Genomic DNA, 6,899 nt, shown 5'->3' on the forward strand with positions numbered 1-6,899 from the left:
AGCGGCTATCTGTGACCATATAAGGGCAGGTTTGAAGGACAGAGCCTGTTTGTCTCAGATGGGGGGGGGGGAGGAAGGGGGGATGGGAAACAGGCACACTTCCCCCCCCCCCCCCCCACCATCACCCTGTTTGGGGTGGTCAGGAACCCACCCACCACTAAAACAAACCAGAGGAAGGGCTGAGACCCCACAGCCCCCAACCCATCCCCTAGTCCACCCACCTCCATAACCACCCCCCCCACCCCACCCAGCAGGCAACTGGTCACTGGTGGGGTGAGGGAGGGGGGCTGGGATCAGGCCTGGCCTGACCTTCAGGGAGGCACCAAAGCTGGAGGGAGAGGCAGTTGCCTCTGGGGAGGAGCATGCCAGCGTGCAGGAGTGGGTTTGGGGTGAAGCCAGGCCTGGGTCTTTTGACTCCGACCATACCGAGAGTCCAGGGGCTTCGGCTCTGGCCAAGCTGGGGCCTGAGTTCAGGAGCCGCCCCCCACCCCCATGGGACTGTCCCTGTTCCCCAGCCCCCACCCACTTCCTGGGTGAGACCCTGAGTCACTTCCTGCTTGCTGTGGTAGGGGGGGGGGAGTTGGGGTTTCTCCACAGCCTGGCCGTGGGGGTCAGGGGACAGAGGGGACCCACTTGGACAGACCCTAGAGCTGCATCAGGCTGCTCTGGTGTAACAGACCCTCCCCAGCCCCACCCCCAGTGCCTGTGCTGAGGGCACCATGGGGAGAGCCCCCATCTGGGGCCCCGCTAACCCCCCAGCAGGGCTGGCTGTGTCCGCAGGCACTGGGGGTGGGGTGGAGAGGTTGAGCCCCCCACCCCCATTCACCCTTCGAATACACCACGAGACCCTCCTGGCAGCACCTCCCGGCCCAGGCCAGACAGCAGCCGAGGGGTCCCCCCCACACTCCAGCGCTTGGTCCAAGCAGCAGCCGTTCCTGAGAGCTGAGCAGCCAGATACCCGTGTCCCAAGCAAAGCCCAGGCGGGAGCAGACAGCCTGGCCAGCCCCCGCCCCCCCCGACCAGCACTGGCCCCTGCAGCTGCTCCCAGAGCCAATACGAGCCCCCCCCCCACCCCCCCGCATGCTCCCAGCAGCCTCTGCTCCCAGCACGCTGAGACAGGGGGGCCCAGAATGCACTGGGGTGGGGGTCGGGACCCCTGACGTTCATGAGCAGGGCCCCAGTGCAGGGGAGCGGGGGGGAGAGGGGGGCTCGGCCCATTTGGGGGACACAGCCCCAGGCCCTCCCGAGATCATCCCCCCCAGGCCTGTCACCCATAGGCCAGCCCCAGGCCAGGGGGCCGTTGAACCCCCCCCACACACACACACATACACACACAAGGGGAAGGGAAAGCCAGGATGTGCCTGTGGCCGTTTCCTGCTGCTCTTTAGTAATACGCAGACGCTGCGGCTCCGGCACCCTCCAAGCCAGACACCCCACAGTCTGCTCCACGGCCCCCGCCCAGGGCAAAGCCACGGACCGAGCTGAAGCACCAGACCGGGGAAGATACTAATCTGCCCTCCCCGCCCCGCTGCCCCTCACTCCCGACCCGCAGCCCCCTGCCAGCCCAGCCCTGGGCTCCCCCCCTGCTCTGCCAGTGCCCCTCACTCCCGACGCTCCCAGCTCCCCCAGCCCCTGACCCCCAGCCCCCCCCAGCTCTGCCAATGCCCCGACCCGCAACCCCCCCCCCCTGTCCAGCAGTTCCAAATCGCTCTAAGCCAAGTTGGGGACTCTGCCCTTTGCTGGGGGGAGGGGGGGGTCAGGACCTGCCAATCTCATCAGCTGCTGTAGCCCAGGCCTGGGGGTCAAAGGGCAACTCAGGAACGGCCCACCCCGCCCAACAGAGCAGGAATTTCAAGCACCAGGAGTATTTCTCCCCCCCCAGCGCTGGGTCCCCCCCCCAGTGGCTTTGGAATGTTTAGCACCAACAGCTGAGCCCAGCCCAGGAGTGAGGGTCACCACTCGGGCAGCCCCAACCCCCCCCCTTGGCACAGACAGCTGGGGCACCCTTGGCACAGACAGCTGGGGCACCCTCAGCTGCGGAGCACGGGAATGGGGGGGACTTTCCTGGGACCCCCCCCCCCCAGCACAACTGTGAGCACTGCGGGGGGGAGGGGGGGCTGTTCCTGCAAGCAGGGATGGGGCTTCCCTGCACAGGGGTTGCAGGATCTTCACCCCCCCCCCAGCCTTAGCCAGAGTAGGGTAAGTTCCACCAGCTGGAGAAGCAGCTGTGCCCCCTCCCCACACACCTCCTGTCCCAGCCGCCTGCAGCCAGTGGGGGGGGGGGGGGCTGCACCCACAGCCAGTGTCACTCAACGACACTGCTACACTCTAACTGCGGGCAGGGGAGTGGGGTCTAGTGGGTGGGGGGGTGTGCTGGGAGCCAGGACTCCTGGGTTCTGGGAGTGGGAGCAGGGTGGGGTGGAGGGGGGATGATGGGAGCCAGGACTCCTGGCTTCTGTCCCTGGTTCTGGGAGGGAAGTAGGGTCTAGTGGTTGGAACGGGAGAGGGGGCAGCTGAGAGCCAGGACTCCTGGGTTCTATCCCCAGCTCTGCCAGTGGTTAACCATGACATCACAGCCCTGAGCAGATGATGTCATCCACTCCCACTACAGGGCTGTGACATCAGAGACAAGTCGGCCCCTGCCCCACAGGATCTAGCTCAAACCACCCCAGCAGCAGGGGCCCTCTATGTCTCCTCGCCCAGCCGCGCGCGGGGGGGGGACGACGGGGAACCAGGCAGACGCTGCCCCAGCCAGGAGCGATCCTGGGTGCCTCCGCAGCTGCCTGCCCCTCCCAGACACTCTAGCTGCACAACACCCGCCCCGCCCCGGACGCCTGGGTTCTATGCTGCCCTTGGGCCAACCTCAGGGCTCCCAGCTACTGGGTGGGGGGCCACGGGGATGGGCGCAGGGGAGCCAAGTCCCTGCCAGGAGCGGTGGGGGCTCGAGGCTCCACGGGAGGCGTCCCCCCCCCCACCGCCCCCAACGGTGGGTGCGGGAGAAGGGGGCACCGGAGTGATTCTCAGGGGACCCCTCCCCGATCTGGGGGCTCCGGGCTCCGCTTCCGGCCAGGGCCGCCTCCCCAGCGCTGGGCCCCCCAGGCTCCCCCGCCGGGCCCCCCAGGCCGCGGACAAAGCGCCCCGGGCGCACGATCGGGCTCTCACCTCATGGTGCCGCTCGGAACCGGGCCGGGGCGCTCCGGGGCGGGCGGGGGGCGCTCACTCCCGGCCGCAGCGGAGGCGGGGGCCCATGGGCTGCCTGCGGCTCCCGCCTACCTGGGCCCCTGGCTGCCCCGGCTCTGGGGGCGCATGGTCCCGGTCCCGGCTGCTGCGGGCTCCAACCCCCTGCTGCGCTCCGGCGGCTCCACAATGCACCGCTCGGCTCGGCCCGCCCCCAGCCACCGCCCTCTGCAAAGGGGGGAGGGGGGGGGGGCTGGGAGCCAGGACTCCTGGGTTCTCTGCCCAGCTTAGCGCTGAGAGCAGGGACTGGGAGCCAGGACTCCTGGCTTCTCTGCCCTGCTTAGCGCTGAGAGTGGTGTGTTGGGAGCCAGGACTCCTGGCTTCTCTGCCCACCTTAGTGCTGGGAGCCAGGACTCTTGGGTTCTCCGCCCAGCTCTGGGAAGGGAGTGATGTCTGGTGGCTTAGAGCAGGGGGCTGGGAGCCAGGACTCCTGGGTCCTATTCCCAGCTATGCCTATTTTTAACTCAACATAAGACTGGCCACACTGGGTCAGACCAATGGCCCCACTAGCCCAATGTCCTGTCTCTGAGAGTGGCCAGTACCAGATTCTTTACGGGGAATTAATAGAACAGGGCAATTATCGAGTGATCCATGATCATCCATCCCCTGTCCCAGCTTCTGCCAGTCAAAGGTTTAGGGATGCCCAGAGCATGGGGTTGCGTCCCTGTCCTTCTTGGCTAATAGCCATTGATAAATCTGCCCTCCATGAACTTCTCTAGTTTTTGTTTGAACCCAGTTATAGTTTTGGCTTTCGCAACATCCCCTGGCAGCAAGTTCTGCAGGGTGACTGTGCGTTGGGTGGACAAGTCAGGGCCGCCCAGAGGATTCAGGGGGCCTGGGGCACTTGTACTCACCCGGCAGCGGTCCGGGTCTTTGGCGGCATTTCGGTGGCGGGGGGCCCTTCAGTTGCTCCGCGTCTTCGGCAGCACTGAAGGGCCCCCCACTGCCGAAGACCCGGCCCGCCGCTGGGCCAGGGCTCGCGGGGCCCCTGCGGGGCCCAGGGCCTGGGGCAAATTGCCCCACTTGCCCCCCCCCCGGGCAGCCCTGGGACAAGTACGTCCCTGTGTCTGTTTTAAACCCGCTGCCTGTTAATTTCATCCGGTGACCCCTAGTTCGTGTGTTATGAGAAGGAGTAAATAACACTTCCTTGTTTACTTTCTCCACACCAGTCATGATTTTATAGACCTCTGTCATATCCCCCCTTAGTCATCTCTTTTCCCAGCTGAACAGTCCCCGTCTTTCTAAACACCCCCTTCTCTGACCCGTTTCCAATTCCAATACACCTTTTTGGAGGTGGAGTGACCAGAACGGCCCGTGGTATTACAGGTGTGGGCGCACCATAGATTTATATAGTGGCAATATGATATTTACTGTCCCTTTCCGAACGGTTCCCAACCCTGTTCACTTTGTTGATTGCCACTGCACTGTGAGTGGGTGGTTTCAGAGAATGATCCACAACGACGCCAAGATCTCTAATTTCGACCCCATCCTCTTGTAGGCACAGATGGGATTATGTTTTCCAATGTGCCTTCCTTTGCATTTATTAACACTGAATTTCAGCCGCCATTTTGTTGCCCAATCACCCAGCTTAGTGAGATCCCTTTGCACGCTGCTTTGGACTTGTTACATCACAGCCCTGACCAGATGACATCATTTCCTTCCACGGCATCCCACTGTGAAATCAGAGGCCCACGCTGGGTTTGTCCCTGAGATTTGAATCCTGCCCTTGCCCAGCAGAGCTAAGGGGGCGACCCCGTGAGCAGGCAGCAGCATTAGGTTGCTACCCTCTGTGCACCAGCTTCTCACGGGGGAGCTGCGTGTACGCACACACACACACACACACAGAGAGGGGGGATGTGCACACACACAGTGCAAGGGGAGATGTGCGCGCACACACACGGAGTGGGGGGATGTGCGCAGACATACACAGAGCAAGGGGGCTGTTCTAGATTTGATTCTAGAGGCAGTTCTAGACTTGGTTCTAGAGGCAGTTCTAGATTTGGTTCTACAGGCGGTTCTAGATTTGGTTCTAGAGGTGGTTCTAGATTTGATTTTGACAAATAGGTAAAATCCCATGGGAAGCAAGTCTAAGGGGGAAAACAACTGAAGACAGTTGGCAGTTTTTCAAAGAGACGTTATTAAGGGCACAAGAGCAAAGTATCCCACGGCGTAGGAAAGACAGGAAGTCTGGCAAGAAACCACCCTGGCTTAACCAGGAGATCTTCAATGACCTAAAACTCAAAAAAGAGTCCTACGAAAAGTGGAAACTTGGTCAAATTACAAAGGATGAGTATAAACCAGAGGCGGGCAAACTTTTTGTCCTGAGGGTCACATCAGGTTTCTGAAATTGTATGGAGGGCCGGTTAGGGGAGGCTGTGCCTCCCCAAACAGCCTGGCGTGGCCCAGCCCCCGCCCCCTATCCAATCCCCTTGCTTCTTGCTCCCTGATGGCCCCCCCCGGGACTCCTGCCCCATCCAACCCCCCCTGTTCCCTGTCCCCTGACCGTCCCCAGACCCTCCGCCCCTGCTTGCCCCCCAGCGCCCCATCCAACCCCTCATCTCATTCCTGACTGCCTCCCCCCAGGACTCCTGCCCCATCCAAGCACCCCTTCTCCCTGACCGCCCCCCGGAACCCCTGCCCCTGACTGCCCCCAGCTGCCCCATCCAACCCCCCTCTCCTTCCTGACTGCCCCCCCAGAACCCCTGCCCCATTCAACCACACTGTCCCCCGCCCTCTGACTGCCCCGCCCCCTTCCACACCCCCGCCCCCTGACCACCACCCTGAACTCCCCTGCCCTCTATCCAACCCCACTGCTCCATGCCCCCTTACTGCGCTGCCTGGAGCACCGGTGGCTGGTGGCGCTACAGCCACGCCGCCCAGAGCACCAGGACAGACAGCCAGCCACGCTACCGCACAACACAGAGCACCGGGTCAGGCCGCGGCTCTGCAGCTGCTTCCCGGCAACAGCTCGCTGCCCCGCCGACCAGTGAGGCTGCGGGGGAGGGGGAACAGCGGGGGAGGGGCCGGGGGCTACCATCCCGGGCCAGGAGCTCAGGGGCCGGGCAGGAGGGTCCCGCGGGCAGCAGTTTGCCCACCTCTGATATAAACAAATAACACAAGTATGTAGGGACAAAATTAGAAAAGCCAAGGCACAAAACGAGATCAAACTAGCTAGAGACATAAAAGGAAACAAGAAAACACTCTACAAATACACTAGAAGCAAGAGGAAGGCCAAGGACAGAGTAGACCTGTTCCTCAATGAGGGGGAAAGACGATAGCAGAAAATGTGGAAATGGCAGAGGTGCTTAATGACTTCTTTGTTTCGGTTTTCACCAAGAAGGTCGGTGGCGATTGGACGTCTAACCTAGTGAATGCCAGTGAAAATGAGGTAGGATCAGTGTCTAAAATAGGGAAAGAACAAGTCAACAATTACTTACACAAGTTAGATGTCTTCAAATCACCAGGGCCTGATGAAATGCATCCCAGAATACTCAAGGAGCTGACTGAGGAGATATCTGAGCCATTAGCAATTATCTTTGAAAAGTCATCGAAGACGGGAGAGATTCCAGATACTGGAAAAGGGCAAATCAAGTGCCCATCTATAAAAAGGGAAATAAGGACAACCCGGGGAATTACCGACCAGTCAGCTTAACTTCTGTACC

Source organism: Emys orbicularis, chromosome 21 (assembly GCF_028017835.1).
Source record: "Emys orbicularis isolate rEmyOrb1 chromosome 21, rEmyOrb1.hap1, whole genome shotgun sequence".
NCBI classification, from domain to species: Eukaryota; Metazoa; Chordata; order Testudines; family Emydidae; genus Emys; species Emys orbicularis.